General features: G+C 34.5%; 2 protein-coding genes across 9 annotated transcripts in view; one reads left to right on the top strand and one right to left on the bottom strand.

Moving 5' to 3' along the window:
- Positions 1-11,489, bottom strand: part of TAFA2 (TAFA chemokine like family member 2) — a 585,401-nt gene extending 573,912 nt beyond the window's left edge. For all 3 annotated transcript variants that reach the window (XR_010135621.1, XR_010135623.1, XR_010135622.1), the window contains exons 1-2: positions 11,399-11,489; positions 9,831-9,935 (exon numbers count right to left, since the gene is read on the bottom strand). The gene's annotated coding sequence lies outside the window, so the exon portion shown is untranslated. The remainder of the gene's footprint in view (positions 1-9,830; positions 9,936-11,398) is intronic.
- The window catches only part of USP15 (ubiquitin specific peptidase 15), a 144,391-nt gene that overhangs the window by 7,361 nt on the left and 118,291 nt on the right, over positions 1-18,739 (top strand). The window contains exon 1 of one of the 6 annotated variants that reach the window (XM_054527328.2): positions 10,717-11,007. The exons of the other annotated variants lie outside the window; for them this stretch is intronic. The gene's annotated coding sequence lies outside the window, so the exon portion shown is untranslated. Of the gene's footprint in view, positions 1-10,716; positions 11,008-18,739 lie in introns of those variants that run through there. 6 annotated transcript variants of the gene reach the window in all.

An 18,739-nucleotide genomic window follows, 5' to 3' on the forward strand; every position in this document is an offset into this window, starting at 1 on the left:
AGCAGTAGAAAGGACTTCCTTTGTGAAAGAAGTCAAAGGTCTCACAAAGAAGTTCAAGGGTGGCTCTGAGGCCAGGGTATTCTAAGTTTAGAGTAAGTTAAATCAAGACCTGAGAACATTTAGAGAAAGTTACTTAACTGAAAAGAGCATCAAGTTCCTTGCTCCAGGTAGAAAACACCTGGTAATCTGGATTGATTTCTGTTATTTACCCATATGTTTTTACAGCTTGAAAAAGTTTAACAGTTTAGTCAAGAGATTTGCCTTTGATAAAAAGATGGGACATTTATATTCGTACATTTGAACGGATTTCAAGCTGAAGAACTTTTTAATTCTCAGGAGAGGTGTAGCTAAGTATTTATATGTAATACATAGTTGTGGCTATGGTTTACAAAAACTTATTACTCATTTACTATGTTAAGAGCATTTTAAAAGTTCTCTAGATACAGGTTCCTTATGTAATATATTTATCCCAAATATATTACATATATGAAATACATGGTAGTATTCTCATTTTATCAGTACAGAAACTGAGATAATTAAATGTATATGGTCATAACACTTAGTCAGTGGTAGAGCAGGAGGTCTAACTTAAAGCTTGCATTTTAAATTCTAACTGTATTGCCTGCCTATGTGTGATAGAGCCATACCCAGATTATGGAAGTAACTTTTTGAAAGACAAATACTTGAAAGTATTAAAATCAAGAAATGACAGCTTTGTAATACTTGTTAAACACATTTTCATTTGTTATTAATATCAAGAGCCTCTAGAATTTTGTGAGTCTTCTTGGTTTAGCCTTGTAGTCTCAGCGGTCTCATTTCTAATTAATATATCTCTGTTTTGATACAGATAGTGTCTCCCATTTCCTGCAAATTATTTGCTTTTTCTTGCTTTGAGGCGTTTATACCCCATTTCTGTTGTTTCAGATACTTCTTAAAAATTGCTGACTTTCATTTCAAAACCTAGTTCAAAGTCAGTCTCTAAAACCACCTCTAATCTCATCCAAATTTGTGGCCCCTCCATTCTTTGCTTTTAAAATATGTATGTGTATATAAAACAGCTTTATTGTGATGCTATTCACATACCTTACAATTTGCCCACTTAAAGTGGACAGTTCACTGGGTTTTAGTATACTCAAAAGAGTTGTGCAGCCATGACCATAATCAATTTTGGAATCCAAAAAGGAACCTCATACCCATTAATAGTCACCTCCTATTTCTCTCCCAAACTCTTCTGTTCTGGGCAGCTACTAATCTATTTTCTGTCTTTATATATTTGCCTATTCTGGATATTTTATATAAATGGAATCATATAGTATGTGCGATTTTTACATCTTGCTTCTTTTACTTAGCATACATGTTTTCTAGGTTCATGCATGTTATAACATATATCAGTATTTTTACTGCTGAATGATACAGTCATGAGTCACTTAATGATAAGGATAACTTCTGAGAAATGTATGTTTAGGCAGTTTTGTCGTTGTGTGAACATCTTAAGAGGGTACTTACACAAATCTAGATGGTATTGCCTACTACATACCTAGAATGTATTGCCTGTTGCTCCTAGGCAAAAAAACCTGTACAACATGTTACTGTAGTGCATACAGTAGTCAATTCTAATACAATGGTAAGTATATATGTATGTGTGTGTGTATATATATGTGTGTTTATATACATATATATCTAAACATAGAAAAGGTAGAGTAAAAATACAATATTATGATCTTTTTTGTTTTTAGAGACAGGGTCTGGCTCTGTCACCCAGACTGAAATGCAGTAGCCCGATATTGGCTCACATTACCCTTGACCTCCTGGGCTCAAGCAATTCCACTGCCTCATCCTCCCAATCAGCTAGGACTACAGGCGAGCACCACTGTGTCTATTTTTTTATTTTTATTTTTTTTGTAGAAATGAGGATGTTGCTGTGTTGCCCGGGCTGGTCTTGAACTCCTGGCCTCAAGCACTCCTCCCACCTTCGTCTTCCAAAGTGTTGGGATTATAGGCATGAGCCACTGTGTCTAGTCAGACATAATGTGTCTGTTATTGACCTAAATGTTGTTATGTGGTATGTGACCATATTCCATTGTATAGATATAACACATTTGATATATCCATTTATCAATTGATAGACATTTAAATTTTCCAATTTTGAATTTCCTATTTTGAATAATCCTGCTATGTACATCCATTGCAAGTTTTCATTTCTTGTGTATATATCTGTAAGTGGAATTGCTAGGTCCCTGTTTAACTTTTTAAGGAACTGCTAGAATGTTTTTCTAAGTAGCCATAATTTTACATTGCCACCAGCAGTGTATGAGGGTTCCAGTTTTTTCACCTCCTTGTCAGCACTTATGTTCTTTTTTTTATATATATAGCCATCTTAGTGGATGTGAAGTGGTATCTCATTGTAGTTTTGATTTGCGTTTTCCTGACAGGTAATGATGTTGAGTATCTTTTCATCTGCTTATTGGCCATTCATATGTCTTTTGGATATCTGTCCAGATTCTTTGCCCATTTAAAAAATTTGGTAATTTTGTCTTTTTATTATTGCATTGTAAAAGTTCTCTAGATACAGGTTCCTTATCAAATAGTTAATTTACAAATTTTTCTCCCATTCTGTGGATTTTCTTTTTACTTTCTTGGTAGTGTCCATTGAAGCATAGAAGTTTTTATTTTAATGAAATTCAATTTGCCTGTTTTTTCCTTTGTCACTTTTGCTTTTGGTATCATGCCTAAGAAGGCTTGGCTTAACTCAAGGTCATGAGGATTTTCTCTTATATTTTCTTTTCCAAGTTTTATAGTTTTAGCTCTTACATTTAAGTCTGTAATTCAACCGAGTTAATTTGTTATGTATATGGTCGGGGGAGGAGTTCAATTTCATTCTTTTGCATGTGGTTATCCAGTTGTCCCAAAACTATTTGTCAAAAAGATCATTCTTTTCCCTGTGCAGTTATCTTGGTACCCTACTTGAAAATCAGTTGACTGTAAAAGTGAGGGTTTATTTCTAGATTCTATATTTGATTGACATATATGTGTATCTTTATACCGGTACCACATTATAACTGTATAGACAGTTTTAAAATCTGGAACTGTGTCCTCCAACAACTGTTCAAGTTTGTTTTGGCCCTCTTTTATTAGTTTATACTATGTTGAAATGTTGTTTTGTAAATATTCTTAAATATGTGTTTGTATTTCATTACTTCATATAAATGACACACACATCTTTTTGCAGCTTGTCTTCTTACCTTCTCTCATTCGAAATCTACCCCATCTCTTTATTTCTTAGAGGTATCTGGTATAGTAGTATTTGCACAGGGAATGCTTTGTGTCATTTAACCCATGGATCTCTCTTCCACTCCTAATCTCATGCCCCAAAAGCACAAACAATGCGCTGTCTTAAGAACATAGATAAGTGTGCTAATTATCAAAAACACATTTACAGTACCTGGAAAATGTAAGACAACACCCTCAGCATATGAAAATGACCTGGCATCCTGAAAGGAGGCTAAACTCACATTAATCCTTCAAATGAAAAAATAGTCACATCATACCCTTTAAATAATGCTTTAAAACATTCAAAATTATTTATGAATAATTATTTATGAATCTTTGTGGAAATGCAGTTATGTAAGAAAAGTATAAAAATATTCATGGAATGATAAATGCTAAATCAGAGTAAGGGTATTCCAAGAGAGGGGCCCACAAGGGGCTATATTAATATTTATGATAATTTTCTTTAGGTGCTTCTTTTGATGGTATGTATATAGATGCTCGTTGTTATTCGAAGTTTAATGTATGCCTGCATATGATACAAAATACTTTTAAAAAGCAAAGTTGATTGTAAAAGCTTTTTGTTTTGAGGAAGTCCCAATTTTTCTTAGTTTTTTCTGTTTATTTTTGTATTGTTAATACCAAACCTAATTCTCCCAGTGTAGAAAAGTTACACAGAGCTGAGAGAATTTATGTAGAGTCAAGCATTACTAATTATCATTTCTTTCTTGCTTCATATATGCTTATCACGCTTATATGTCACATATAGTTACAAGATATCTTTAGTATGGAGAGACATACACATTTAAGATATTAATGATCATGTATGTGTATTCTGGATGAATAGTTTAAAAACAATCTTACTTGGCCTACTTCTTGAGTTTCTTATTTGTCTTAGTTTAGATCTAAAAAGAGATCATAAAAGTTATTTATTGCTAGGTGATGGATTTAATGTGCGGAGCAGAAAATAGGTTAGAAATGCATGGAATCTAAACATTAAGCTATAAAGAGATGGTAAACTATTCCATTGGTTTATTTGAGCGAATTTCATAGTTTTATTTGTTTAAGTTTTACTGAAACCATGAAATTCTGAGTCTTAGTTTGTGGTACTTAAAAAAAAAAGTCAGTGAAATACCTGATTTATAGTAATTTAAAATACTAGATGCTGCCAGTATCTCCTTAGTGTTGAAAATTGTTTTATGCTATCACTACTCAAATATAATTTAAGCATTTTGTTAAATAAGAGAATTAGTCATAGGAGTGAATTAGTATCCAGAATTGTTTATGCCATTCTGCACAAGATGATTATAAATATTTTTCTGAGATTAAGTATGCTACATTGGATTAGGCTGAGATTTTTGTGTATTTTTTTTACTTATAAAAGGACTGCCTATGCCTGCTCTGTGGAGAGGCAGATAGGATTTCAAAAAATAAACAAGGTTATATTTATTTTAATATTAGGCAATTAAGCAGGAACATTTATCTGAAAATTGTCAGCATAAACATGTACAAATCAACAACAACAAAAAAACTGCTTTACTACCTCTCTGGTTTCCTAAATCCTGCTGTTGGAATTTCCACATATTCCTTTTATACTCTGTTGTATCTGGAGCTATTTCTTAATCATTTGTTGGTCCTTGTATATCTTTCTTAAATTTGCTTCTAGTGTAAAAGCACCAAACAACTTTTGATATTCTCTTTCTCCCTGCCAACTCCAAAATCTTTTACATTCATATAGTAGCTTTACTGCATTTGAACAGTGTCTTAAAATTGACTCTGAAGCCCCCAGTTTCTCCAGAGCCATTGAAAATTATTCTGTCCACACCATAATACAAATTATTTATCATAATGCCTTCAGAATATTTAGCACCATACAATTTAGATCATTTTGAAGTATTCATGTTACTATAACTTTATGTAAGTTTTTGACTTAGTATTTCACATGTATTTGATTGCTCCAGTAATCTTGTGAGGTAGTCCCAGTGGTCTTCATGAAATGTAAATTAAATCATATCTCTTTACAGTTAAAAATCTTTCAGTGGTTTTCAGATTACTTGAGATGAAATCCTTGTCATTGCATTAAAGGCACTCTTTAGTTCGGTCTCAGTCTAACTCTTTAGTCTCATCTTCCATTTCTCCCCCACCTTGTCATAAACTCCAACTTTATTTAGTCATTCCTTCAACACTCAAAATGCCCAAAGTCCTTCTGGCCTTAGCATGTCATCTTCATTCAGTTTAGATACTTTTTCTTACTACTTTTCTTGGAGTAACTCTTATTCAGAGGCTAAAACATTATTTTTTCAGAGAGATTTTCATTTATTCTAAATAGGGCCCTCATTATATGCTTTCATAGCTCCCTGTACTTTTCCTTCACAGCACTTAACAATATTTTATTATGTACCTTGATTGCTTACTTTTCCTCTCTCCTCCACTGGACTCTTGAACAAAGGGACCTTGGCTGTTTTGCCAACCACTTTATTCATATGAATTATTTTTCGAATGAATGAATTCCCATTTTTAAGATGGACAGTCGAAGGGTTTTATTGCTGAGTAACTTTTCTAAGACTTCACAGCAAGTAGTGTCAAAAATAGAAGTTTGGTGTGGTGCTTTTTCTATGGTAAATTTAGAATTTACATCTACTCAAGTCTGATTTCAGGAGATAAGAATATATATAAACAAAAATCATCATGAAAACAAATTGAGATTGGTATGACAAATTCATCCACAGTTTAGTGTTTGCTACATTTCTAGGAAACTTCTTCAGAGAACAGTAGTGTTTTTGTGTGTGTGTGATCTTAATTGATGTGAAAACATGAATCTCGTATAGGCATGCGTGTGAACATTCGGGCTCTTTTTCTACTAAGTTTCTGATAGGCAAAGCTCTAACCCTAAAGATAACCACTTTGAAAATACTCATTTTCTCAATAAGTAAAATGGATTGTTAGAAATTGTTGGAATTTATCTTCTAAATAAGACTTCCAGTTCTATTTATAGCTTGGTGATAATGTTATCATATCCTCTGCTGTCTCACTTTTAAAAGTGAACTTATTGTTTCATAAAGAGGGAGTGTGGTATATGATTTTACTAGGCATCTGTTACATTTCTAGGTCTTTGTTAAATAAATGGAATTTAAAGTTTGGTGTAATGAAAAGAACACTTGAACTTAGAGTCTGAAAACTAGAGTGCAGGACTTTGTGTACCCACCGAGTAGTGTTACATGACCTTGATAAGTTATATAACCTCTCTGAGTTTTGACTTTTCCTTCTGTTAAAAAGGAGGCTGGGCATAGTGGTTCACACCTGTAATCCCAACACTTGAGAGGCCCTGGCAGGAGGATCACTTGAGGCGAGCAGTTCAAAACCAGCCTGGGGAACATAGGATTTCAAAAAATAAACAAGGTTATATTTATTTTAATATTAGGCAATTAAGCAGGAACATTTATCTGAAAATTGTCAGCATAAACATGTACAAATCAGCAACAAAAAAAACTGTGCATTTACTACCTCTCTGGTTTCCTCAAATTAGACCTGTCTCTTCAAAAAAATTTTAAAAATTAACCAGGTGTGTTGGTGCTGTCTGTCGTCCCAGCTACTTGGAACGCTGAGGCAGGAGAATCACTTGAGCTCAGGTGTTTGAGGTTACAGTGAGCTATGATCACAACACTGCATTCCAGCCTGCGCAAGAGTAAGACCATCTCAAACAAACAAACAGATAAATAAATGAAGATAAATAAAAGGTTGCTCTACCCTGTCTCAAAGGAAGGAGGGGAGGGAGGGAAGAAAAAGGTTGCTCTACCGTCAACTAATGTAAAAACACTTTGTACAAAAACCTTATATAAACATTACATTTATATTATGCAGATAGTAAGATTTTAAACAGAAGTGAGATGATCATGTTTGTGGTTTTAAAATGTTTGGCAGCAGAGTGGAGGACAGCTTGGAAGCAAGCAGAACTTAAAGTAGTTGGACAAGTCAAGCAGCTATCGTAGTAATCTATGCCACTAAAAATAGTATGGAAAGGGAGCTGCAGAACTAAAGTACTTTTCTGAGGATGAAGAGGCGAGGGGCAGACTCTTAGAAATATTCTGGAGGTGCTTGGTTACTGGATGTTACGGAGCGGGGAATATAGGTTAATACTCTGGTTTGTGGCTTGGGAAATTAAATTACTGATGAAGTCACTTATTAAAGTAATAGTAGAGAATGGGTAAATGTAGAGAGAGAGGATTGACTCAAGGTTGAGATGTCTGGAAAGTCTAAGTTGACATGGACTAATACGAATTGGAAATATGATTCAAGAACTTGAGGACTAGCTCTGAGATGCAGATTTTGGAATTATTGGTATGAATTATAGGAGAATATAAAACAGTGAAAGAAGAAATCAAAGAGCAGCGCTATGTAATACATTTAAGCAAAAGAGAAGGTTGTAAAAAAATTGGGAGGAGTATCACCCCCCCAAAAAAACAGAATTACAGAGGTTAATTTTTAGAGGGATTAATAGATATATAAAATTATGAATCCACTGGATTTGTTAAGGTGGTCATTGGTGATTTGTGAGGGCCCATTAGACTAGGAAGACCTGTAAGTGAAAGTTGAGGAAATAGAAACTTGAGAAGCTTGACTCTAAGGACAAGTCATAAAATGAGAATAGATGAGAAAATACGAGAGTTGAGAGGTGGTATGGTGGGAGAGGAGAAAAAGACTTAATCTCCGTTGAAATGCTGAGTAGGAAAAGGTCTCCAAGGAAGCAGAAGGAAATTAGATCCACAGCATAGGAGCAAAAATTATTGGCCTGGGATTTGAGGAAGATTACTGCCTCTACTGATATGTAAGGGAATCAGGTAAGATTCAGGTGTAATGCAGTAGAGTTGGACAGGCTTCTAACTGCTTTGTAAGATAGGTAACAAGGTTGTTCAACCTAATGGGTTAGAGACTAGGTAAGACTGGCAAAGGTTTGAAATAATTATTGAGGATATAGAAGGGTGTGCTGTGGACATGGTGGAAGATTACAGGTCATCTTTGAAGGACTTGAGAGATTGAAAACTAGGTCTTCAATCTCTATATCATTTTCTTTAGTAACTTTGAACTCAGATAATATTAACATTATGATAAAAATAATTTCAGATTGATGTATGTAAGAATCATGTGTAATGACCAGGTATGGGGCACCCTCATAAAATTCCTTGTAATACTCTGAAACAGGAAGATTATAGTAATTAAGCCGTAGATCTTTTAGATTATACATTGGTACCTTTACTTCATAACTTCTTTACAGGAACACAGTCAAATGTCTTAGTGTTCAGAAATATTTCACCTTTGGTTTCATTTATAAAGCATTGACTCCTTTGTATAAGAAATTTAGCCTGTTCATCACAAAACAATTTAATTACTACTCTGGGCTACTCAAGATGGTTTGTACATTAGTATTTAGATGAATTTTAGATGGTTGCAGGTCTGTAGTTAATATAATATTTGGTACCAAAATTTGATCAGCTTCAAATCAGTAAATATGTCAGTTTTGGAATTGTTTGTTTTGCTTATATTATCTTCCAAGATATAAAGGGTAATAATCTGTCCTTTATGTGCTTTTCCTTTTATATGAGATATCACTCATATAAAATCATATATGAGATATCACTCATTATTTTTCTGGCTTATTCACTGGTTGCTCTAGTTACCAAAAGGAAGTATTTTCTCAGGAATGAATACACTACCATATATCAGAATCACATTTTGATAAATTTAGAAATGATCGCAAATGAGTTGTGCTTTTCCAAAGAAAATTCTTCAAGACTTAGGTAAATTTTTAATTAAAATCTAATGCAAGTTCACCTGTTTAGAAAAAGTACAACTATAAAAAATAAATACAAAAGATCATATAAAGTTATGAATTTTTTCAGAAATAAAAAGTAGTGAATAAAAACTGTACCTTTTATGCATTTTGCTGTGTATATTTTGTCCCAATTTTAAAATGTGTTTATAATTAGTTTTCTTATTTTTATGCATAAAATTTCCATTGTTGACTGTCACTGAACACTATCACTTTTGCTAGCCTCAACATTATTCTTAGTCTATTTGACTATACTTCATTCTGTGTGCCTATATGTGAAGATGTATCTATACATAACTTCTGTATTAAACAAAAGACATTTACTCTTGCTGTTAAAACTTTCTGGCAGATTTTGGGTAACCTTCCTTGCACCACTTGACAATAACTCACAAGCTGCAACTCTTCTGAATCCCACTTCCACAAGCAGACAATCTTTTTTAAGATAAAATGTCGTTTATTATGGTATTTATATATTTCCTAACCATTTAGCACATGTAAAGCTGTGCTACCGTTTTTATTATCTTCTTTAAAACATGTCACTGACAGTGCCTCAGCAAGAGAAGGAAGGGGATGGGATTAGGGAAGCATGCAAACCTGTACAGCATGTTACCGTACTGAATAGTGTAGGCAGTTTTAATATAATGTTAAGTATTTGTGTTTCTAAATATAGGAAAAGAACAGTAAAAATGGCATATAAAAGATTTTTTTAAATAGTACACCTATTTAGAACACTTACCATGAATGGAGCTTGCAGGACTGGATGTTGCTCTGGGTGAGTCAGTGAGTTAGTGGAGAGTGAATGTGAAGGCCTAGGGCAGGGTTGTCCCATCTTTTGGCTTCCCTGGGCCAAATCAGAAGAAGAATTATTGTCCCGGACCACACGTAAAATACACTAACGCTAAAAATAGATGATGAGTGAAAAAAAAAATCACAAAAAAATCTCATAATGTCTTAAGAAAGTTTACGAATTTGTATTGGGCTGCATTCAAAGGTGTCCTGGGCCACCTGCGTGCCTCGGGTTGGACAAGCTTGGCCTAGTGCACTAATGTACACTGCTGTAATCTTTATAAACACCATACACTTAGGCTACACTAAGTTAATTTAAAAATATTTTCTTCAATAATAAAATTAACCTTAGGTTACTGTAACATTTTTACGTTATAAACCTTAAAAATGTTTTAAATGTTTTTGACTCGTTTGTTATAACAGTTTAAAACACCAACACATTATACAGCTGTACAAAAATAGTTTCTTCATATCCTTATTCTGTAAGCTTTTTTCTATTTTTAAATTTTTTCTAATTAAAACGTTTTTTGGCTGAAAACTAAGAAACGCACATTAACCTAGGCCTGCACAGTCAGGGTGATCAGTATCACTGTCTTCTGCCTCCATATCTTGTCCCATTGGAAGGTCTTCATGGGCAGTAATATTCATGGAGCTGTCATCTCCTGTGATATCAATGCCTTCATCTGGAATACTTCCTGAAGGACCTGCCTGAGGCTGTTTTACAGCTAACTTTTTTTTTTTATATAAGTAGAAGGAGTACACTCTAAAATAACGATTAAAAGTATAGTAAATACATAAACTCATAACAGTTGTTTATTATTGTGAAGTTATTATATGCTGTATCTAATTATATGTGCTATACTGTTGTAAGATTGGCAGCACAGTAGGCCTGTTTACACCAGCATCACCATAAACATGTGAGTAATGAGTTATGCTACAACATCACAATGGCTACATCATTAAGCAAAAGGGCTTTTTTAGGTACATTATGGTGTATGGGACCACCATCATATATGTAGTTTGTCATTGACAAGAAAGTCATTATGCAGTGCATGACTGTATACAGATGGTCCTCAACTTAATGATGGAGTTACAGCCTGCTAAACTCATTAGAAGTTGAAAATATTGTAAGTAAAAAATCCATTTAATATACCTAACGTACCATATAATATAGGTTAGACTAGCCTACCTTAAACGTGCTTAGAACACTTACATTAATCTACAGTTGGGCAAAACCAGCTACCACAAAATCTGTTTTATAATAAAGCATTGACTACTGTACTGAAAATGAAAAGCAGAATCATCGTATGGATATTAGAAATATGGTTTCTGCTGAATGCTTATCACTTTCACACCATTATAAAGTCCAAAAATCTTAAGTCACACCATAAGTTGAACTGTCTATATCAACTTTTTTCATTGTAGTAAGAATACTTAACATGAGCTTTGCCCTCTCAATTTTTTTCTGTACAATATAGTATTGTTAACTATAGGCACAATATTGTACAATAGACTTACTCATTTTGCATAACTGAAACTTTATACACACTGAATATCATCACCTCCTTATTTCTTCCTTTCCCCAGCCCCTGGCAGTCACCATGTTACTCTTTGTTTCTATGACTATGATGTTTTAGATACCTCATAAGTGGAATCATGCAGTATTTGTCTTTCTGTGACTCATTTACTTCATTTAGCATAGTGACCTTCAGGTTCATCCGTGTTGCTGCATATGGCAGGATTTTCTTTTTTCAGGCTGAATAGTACTCCATTTTTCTTTATTCTTTCATCCATCAAAAGACATTAAGGTTGTTTCCACATCTTGGCTATTGTGAATAATGCTGCAGTAAACATGATAGTGCATATATCTGCAGGACCCTGATTTTAATCCTTTTGGATATGTACCCAAAAGTAGGATTGCTGGATCATATGGTCATTCTATTTTTAATTTTTTGAGGAACCTTCATACCATTTTCCATAGCCAGTGCACCATATTATATAGTCTACAAGAGTTCCAATTTCTCCACATCCTCACCAACAGTTACCTTTTGTTTTTTTCAATAATAGCCATCCTAACACGTGTGAGGTGATATCTCATTGTGGTTTTACAAGCATTAGAAAAGAACTGACTGCATGTATAAGATAGAGCTGTAATTGATTTTTTCCTTTATGCATGATCTGTTGTGCCAGTACCTTTTATAGAATAGTCCATCTTTGCCTGTTAGTTTGTAATGATGCTTTTGACATATGTCTTCATATATATGTGAGTCTGGCTCTTCTTTGCACTGTTTTCAGTGGTCTTTTTACTTCTGTCTATGCCAGTATCACATTTTCTTAATCACAGCTTTGACACTTTGTAACCTTGGGCAAGTTAATTTCTGTGTGCATATGTACTCCATCTGAAATTAAGATAATAGTACCTACTTCATTGGGTAAATGAAAATACATGAATGTGCTTAGAAGTATGCACATGGCTCAAGAGTAAAACTCAAATATTAGTGATTTTGTTATTAAACTTAATAAAGTTAATAATTAACTTAGCCTTATTATGTTAACAATAATTAACTTAATAAATTTAGTAATAAATTAAGCTTAATAAAGAGGCTTAGTAATGAGGAAACTGAGATTTCCACCTTGTTTTTCTTCCAAACTTTCTGGGAAAGTGGGGAGAGGGTTATGGAAGGATTCCCTTGAAGCAGTGACATTTAGGCAGATATGTGAAAGATTATAGTTGTTAACTATGTGTCTTAGCCTCTTCAGGCTGCTATAACAAAGTACCTGTAAGTGGCTTAAAAACAGCAAATTTATTTGTCACTGGAGGCTGGGAAGTCCAAGATGACTAGGTACTCACAGGTTCTGTGTCTGGTGAGGACACAGCATACTTTCTGGTTTACAGATGGAGCCTTCTAGCTATAGTGGAAGGGATGAGGTGTCTCTCTGGGAGCCTCTTTTATAAAGGCATAAATTCCATTCCTGAGGACTCTGCCCTTGTGATCTAATCATCTCCTAATTCCCTATCCTTGGGGGTTAGGATTTTAACATTAATTCTGGGGGAGGAGACAGACGCATTCAGACCATAGCTCTACATGTTGAAAAGAATAAGGGACTTTTCTAGGTATAAGGGGTTACGAGGCAGAAAATGGTGTGTCAAGGAAATGAAAGAAGGCTCTTGCAGCTGGATCTGGGCACAAAGAAAAATGGTACCAGCTGAGTCTAAAGAGGTAGCTAGGGATTAGATTAGATCATGCCAGACCTTTTAGACAGTGTTAAGCATTTTAGACTTCATCCTGCATAGTTATAACTATTTGTATTGGTTGATGTCCTAATGACTTTAAGTCAATAAAAGAAACTCAAAGTGAAAATTGGACTTATCTGGACCCTAATAGTATATGAGGATTAAGAATACCATTGAGGATGTATAAATTCAGGTCTTTGTTCATTATTTGTAGTCTTTGTAATCTGTTGATTCTGTTCTAGTATTTTATCAGTTCAAATTGAACATTGGGAATTTTGACAGATTTCATAGATGTATAGTTTTTACAGTGCAACAGATCTATATAAATGTATTGAAATGAAATCTTTTCATTTATTTGTCTATGTCATCTAATCTTACCTTTCTTAGTCTTCTTTCTTGTCTACGTCATCTAATCTTGTCTTTCTAATATATACCTAACAACACTATACATTATTTCTGGAATAGATTCTCCTATTTTTCTTTTTTTGTTTGCTTTTTGAGACAGAATCTTGCTCTGTTGCCCAGGCTGGAGTGCAGTGGCATTCTCTCAGCTCAGTGCAACCTCCACCTCCTGGGTTCAAGCAATTCTTGTGCCTCAGCCTCCTGAGTAGCTGGGGTTACAAAAGTGTGTACCACCACACTTGACTAATTTTTGTATTTTTAGTAGAGATGGGGTTTCAACATGTGGGCCAGGCTGGTCTCGAACTCCTGGCCTCAAGTGATCCAACCATCTTGGCCTCCCACAGTGCTGGGATTACAGGCGTGAGCCACAGCACCTGGCCAGATTCTATTTTTCTACTTTCCTGATGTTTCATTACCATAAAATTGTGTAGATAGCCCTAAGAGAAATATGGTGCCCTTTTTCAATTGAAGATAGTATTGAAAGCAATTAAATATCATCAAATGGGAAAGTCTCCTATCATAATAGTATCATTGTACAGAAAGAAGTCACTACAAGATCTAGGAAAGATAGTTCATACAGAAACATATGACAATAGATAGATAGTTGATATAGAAATGTATGACATTAGAAGGTTTACCAAGTACATACTTTTAGTACCGTAGTCCCTTTTTATCTGCAGAGTATAAGTTCCAGGACCCTCAGTGGATGCCTGAACCTGCAAATAGTACCAAACCTTATGTACACTGCTTTTTCCTATACTTAGATATAATAAAGTTTAATTTATGGGCCAGGCACACTGGCTCATGTCTGTAATCCCAGCACTTTCGGAGGCCACAGTGGGAGGGCAGCTTGAGCCCAGGAGCTTGAAACCATCCTGGGCAACATAGTGATATCTCATCTCTACAAAGAATAAACAAAATTAGCTGATTTTGTGGCACATGCCTATAGTCCCAGCTACTCAGGAGACTGAGGTGGGAAGATCACTTGAGCCAGGGAGGTCGAGGCTACAGTGAGCTGTGATCATGCCCCACTGCACTCCAGCCAGCCTGGGTGACAGAGCAAGACCCTGTCTCCAAAAAAAAAAAAGTTTAACTTATAAATTAGCCACAGGAAGATTAACAGCAACAATTAATAATAAAATAGGACAGTTATGACAATATCCTGTAAAAGTTATGTGGATGTGGTTTCTCAAAATACCTTACTGTACTGTACTTACCCTTTTTGTAATAGTGTGAGATGATAAAATGCATATGTGATGAGATGACATGAGGTAAATGACATAGGCATTGTGATGTAAATGGAAGATTTCAGAAATAATTTATAGGTTTTAAATTACATGTGTGCTGCATAGTGTGATGAAATACTGTGCCATTCCACCCAAACTGCCTTCAAGCCGTCTTGGTTATCAGGTCGACTGTTGCAGTATCACAATCCTTATGTTCAAGTATCCCTTATTTTATTTAATAATGACCCAAAATGCAAGAGTATGTGAGAGTACCACAGTTGACAGTTAACCCGCAGAAAGTGAAACTGCAGATAAAAAGAGGCTACTGTATAACTGTAAAGGATTTATTAAGTACTTTGGGAGATTAAACTCTATATCTTAAAAATGTCTAAGTAACTATAAATAGAACTTCTATACTGTTCCACAAATTTTTTTTAATGTATTTTATAAATGATGTTTGTAACTGTAGTATTAATGTTATCTGAAGTCCATATTCTATTTTTAATGGATATGGCATTAGCTTTTTAAGAAAACTAACAGGAAATTTTGCATTTCCATTTTAAAGGGAAAAATCAGTAACTAAGAAAAATTAACTGAAGATCAGAGTCTACCCTCCCAAATGTTACTACACTCCCCAGTAGTTTTTCATACAAGTAAATCATTAAGGGGCAGATAACCCCTTACAAACTACTTTTTTAGATAGTAGAAGAGTAAAAGCTATTCTAGGTTTGTTCAGAAAAGTACAGGAGAAAACGCTTGGCAAGTGGAGAAAATTTTCATCACCTTCAACACTTAGTCATGATAGTCTAAACAAATGTTGAATAGAAAGGAACTTCTCTAAGTTCATAAGCAGTATTTATCAAAAACCTACAGCAAGCTAATAAGCAGCATTTATCAAAAATCTACCTAGTGGTGAAACTTTAAATATTGTCATTAAAAAATCAAGACAAAAATGTTTGCTGTCTCTTCACCTACATTTTAGGAGCCCTAGCCAAGAAAAATAGGCAATAGACAAGAACAATAGGAATACAATTAGAAAGGAACGATTAAACATGTTATTTGCCGCAACAATATGAGTTTTTACATAGAAAAATCTAAGGGAACCTACAACCAGGTAGAACTACTCAGAGTTCAGGATGCTGGTGGATATCAGATTAATCACTTAAAAAAATTAGGCTGAGCACAGTGGTTCATGCTTGTTATCCTAGCACTTTGAGAGGCTGAGGCGGGCGGGTCACTTGAGGCCAGGAGTTTGAGACCAGCCTGGGTAAGATGGCGAAACCCAGTCTTTACTAAAAATAGAAAAATTAGCTGGGCATGGTGGCACAAGCCATAATCCCAACTACTCTGGAGGCAGAGGCAGGAGAATTGCTTGAACCTGGGAAGTGGAGGTTGCAGTAAGCCCAGATCGTGCCACCACACTCCAGCCTGGGCAGCAGAACGAGACCCTGTCTCCAAAAAACAAACAACAAATATTATTTCTATGCATCAACTACAAGCAGTTATAGAATGTAATTAATTGGGGAAAAAATGTAAAATTCACATAGAAAAACTGAGGTTTCTAGGAATGAATTTAGCAAAACATGACTTTTATTGGAAAAACATATAAAATTTATTGAAAGACATTAACCTGAATAATGGAGAGATATGCTGTAGCTGTGGATAAGAAGACTCACTTTGGTAAAGATGGCAGTGTCCCTCAACTTTGTAAGTTTAATGTACTTCCAATCAAAATCTTACTAGACTTTTTTGTGGGACTTTGCAAAGAAAGCAAGTCGAATGTCTGAGTGTAAGTAAAGTCATTGCTAGTCTAGTCAGTATTTATTTTAGAAAATAGGATTTTCTTAAGACTTAGTCCCTCAATTCTTTTCTCACAAATCTTAAACTCCACAATGTGTGGGGGCTTTCAATTGCATAATCTTGACAGTGGGTTCAGAATACTGGTACATAGATAATTCTGCATATCCACTTTTAGGGAGTTAAACTCATGAATATTCTTTAAGAAATCTGAGGTTTTGTTAGGTTAGTGCCTTTGCTTTAGCTATTTTCAGACGTAACTGTGGGTTTTTGTTCTTATAGTGCTATATATGGTAAGCATAGAAAGAAACACTAGAATGGATAATCTTCTAAAATACTTTGTTACCTGTAGTATTACACGCATGAGCTTTAAATCTTTCACTAACCTTTATTTTTACCTTTGATTCTGCTTGTGATTGAACCTGGTTAAATGTGGGGGAAATGTTTCTAGAAAAGAATTTAAAATCATTGTGAACCAGTGACAAAGCAGTATTTTATAGCAGGCATACTATAGTCAGAATAAATTTTTACAATGTTTTAGGAATTTTTTCAATGCTGTCTATCCTAATGAACACTTGTTTTACTTTTTCTGTCATTGGTCATCTGATGAGAAGCTAGTTTCTAGGTAGCTGAAAATAAGATGGATATAGTTTCAGTAATGTTTACAGTGTTAGCTGTATCACACTTTTGAAATCATTCAAAAACCAATCCTCCTTGCCCCATATTTTACTACTATAGGAGAAACAGTCAGAGATAGTATTGTTGTTATTAACTTCTGTTGGTAAAGAAGCTTAATTAAGGTTTTAGGACTTGATTATACTTTCTATTAATATTTTTATAGATTTAGGGACAAAAAAGGCAGTTTTGTTACATGGATGAACTGCATAATGGTGAAGTAAGGGCTTTTAATGTAGCCATCAGCTGAATAGTGTATATTGTACTCATTTAATAATTTATCGTCCATCTCCTGCCTCCCACCCTTCTGAGTCTCCAGTGTCTATTATTTCACTCTCTATGTGTATACATGATTTAGCTCCCACTTATAAGTGATAACATGCAGTATTTGATTTTGTATTTCTGAATTATTTCCCCTAACATAATGGCCTCCAGTTCCATCCATGTTGCTGCAAAAAACATGGCTTCATTCTTTTTTATGGCTGAGTAGTATTCCATGGTGTGTGCGTGTTTGTGTATGTGTGTGTGTACATGAGTGCGCCACATTGTGTTTATCCAGTCATCCATTTATAGACACTTAAAGTGTTTCCTAAGATAATGGCCTCCGCTTCCATCCATGGTGCTGCAAAAAACATGGTTTTGTTCTTTTTTATGGCTGAGTAGTATTCCATGGTGTGTGTGTGTGTGTGTGTGTATCTATATATGCCACATTGCCTTTATCCAGTCATCCACTGATGGACACTTAGGTTGTTTCCATATCTTCGCTATTGTGAATAGTGCTGTGATAAACATACAAGTGCAGGTGTCTTTTTGATAGAATGATTTCATTTCCTTTGGGTATATACCCAGTAGTGGAATTACTAGATCCAGTGATAGTTCTATTTTTAGTTTTTTGAGAAATCTCCATAGTGTTTTCCATAAAGGTTGTACTAATTTCCATTCCCTCCATTCCCACCATTCCTTTTCTTCTGCATCCTTGCCAACATCTGTTATCTTTTGACCTTCTAATAATAGCCATGCTGACTGGTATGGATGCTTTTTCACTGTGGTTTTACTTGCATTTATCTGATAATTAGTGATGTGGAATTTTTTTTCATATGTTGACCATTTATATGTGTTAGTTTGAAATTTTTCTGTTTAGAGTAAACAGATAATCTACAGAATGGGAGAAAATATTTTCAAACTATGCATACAACAAAAGACTAATATCTGGACTCTATAAGGAACTTAAATCAATAAGAAAAAAAAATCCGTTAAAAAGTGGACAAAGAACATGAACAGAATTCTCCAAAGAACACATACAGACAGCCAGCAAACGTATGAAAAAATGCACAAAATCACTAATAATCAGAGAAATACAAATCAAAACCACAGTAAGATACCATCTCACACCAGTTGAAATGGCTATTATTAAAAAGTTAACAGATTTTAGCAAGATTGCAGAGAAAAGGGAATGTTTAATATGTTATTGGTGAGAATGCAAATTAGTTCAGCCCCTGTGGAAAGAAAGCAGTTTGGAGATTT

The sequence above is a fragment of the Pongo abelii genome, chromosome 10 (genome assembly GCF_028885655.2).
Source record: "Pongo abelii isolate AG06213 chromosome 10, NHGRI_mPonAbe1-v2.0_pri, whole genome shotgun sequence".
In the NCBI taxonomy this organism is placed as follows: domain Eukaryota; kingdom Metazoa; phylum Chordata; class Mammalia; order Primates; family Hominidae; genus Pongo; species Pongo abelii.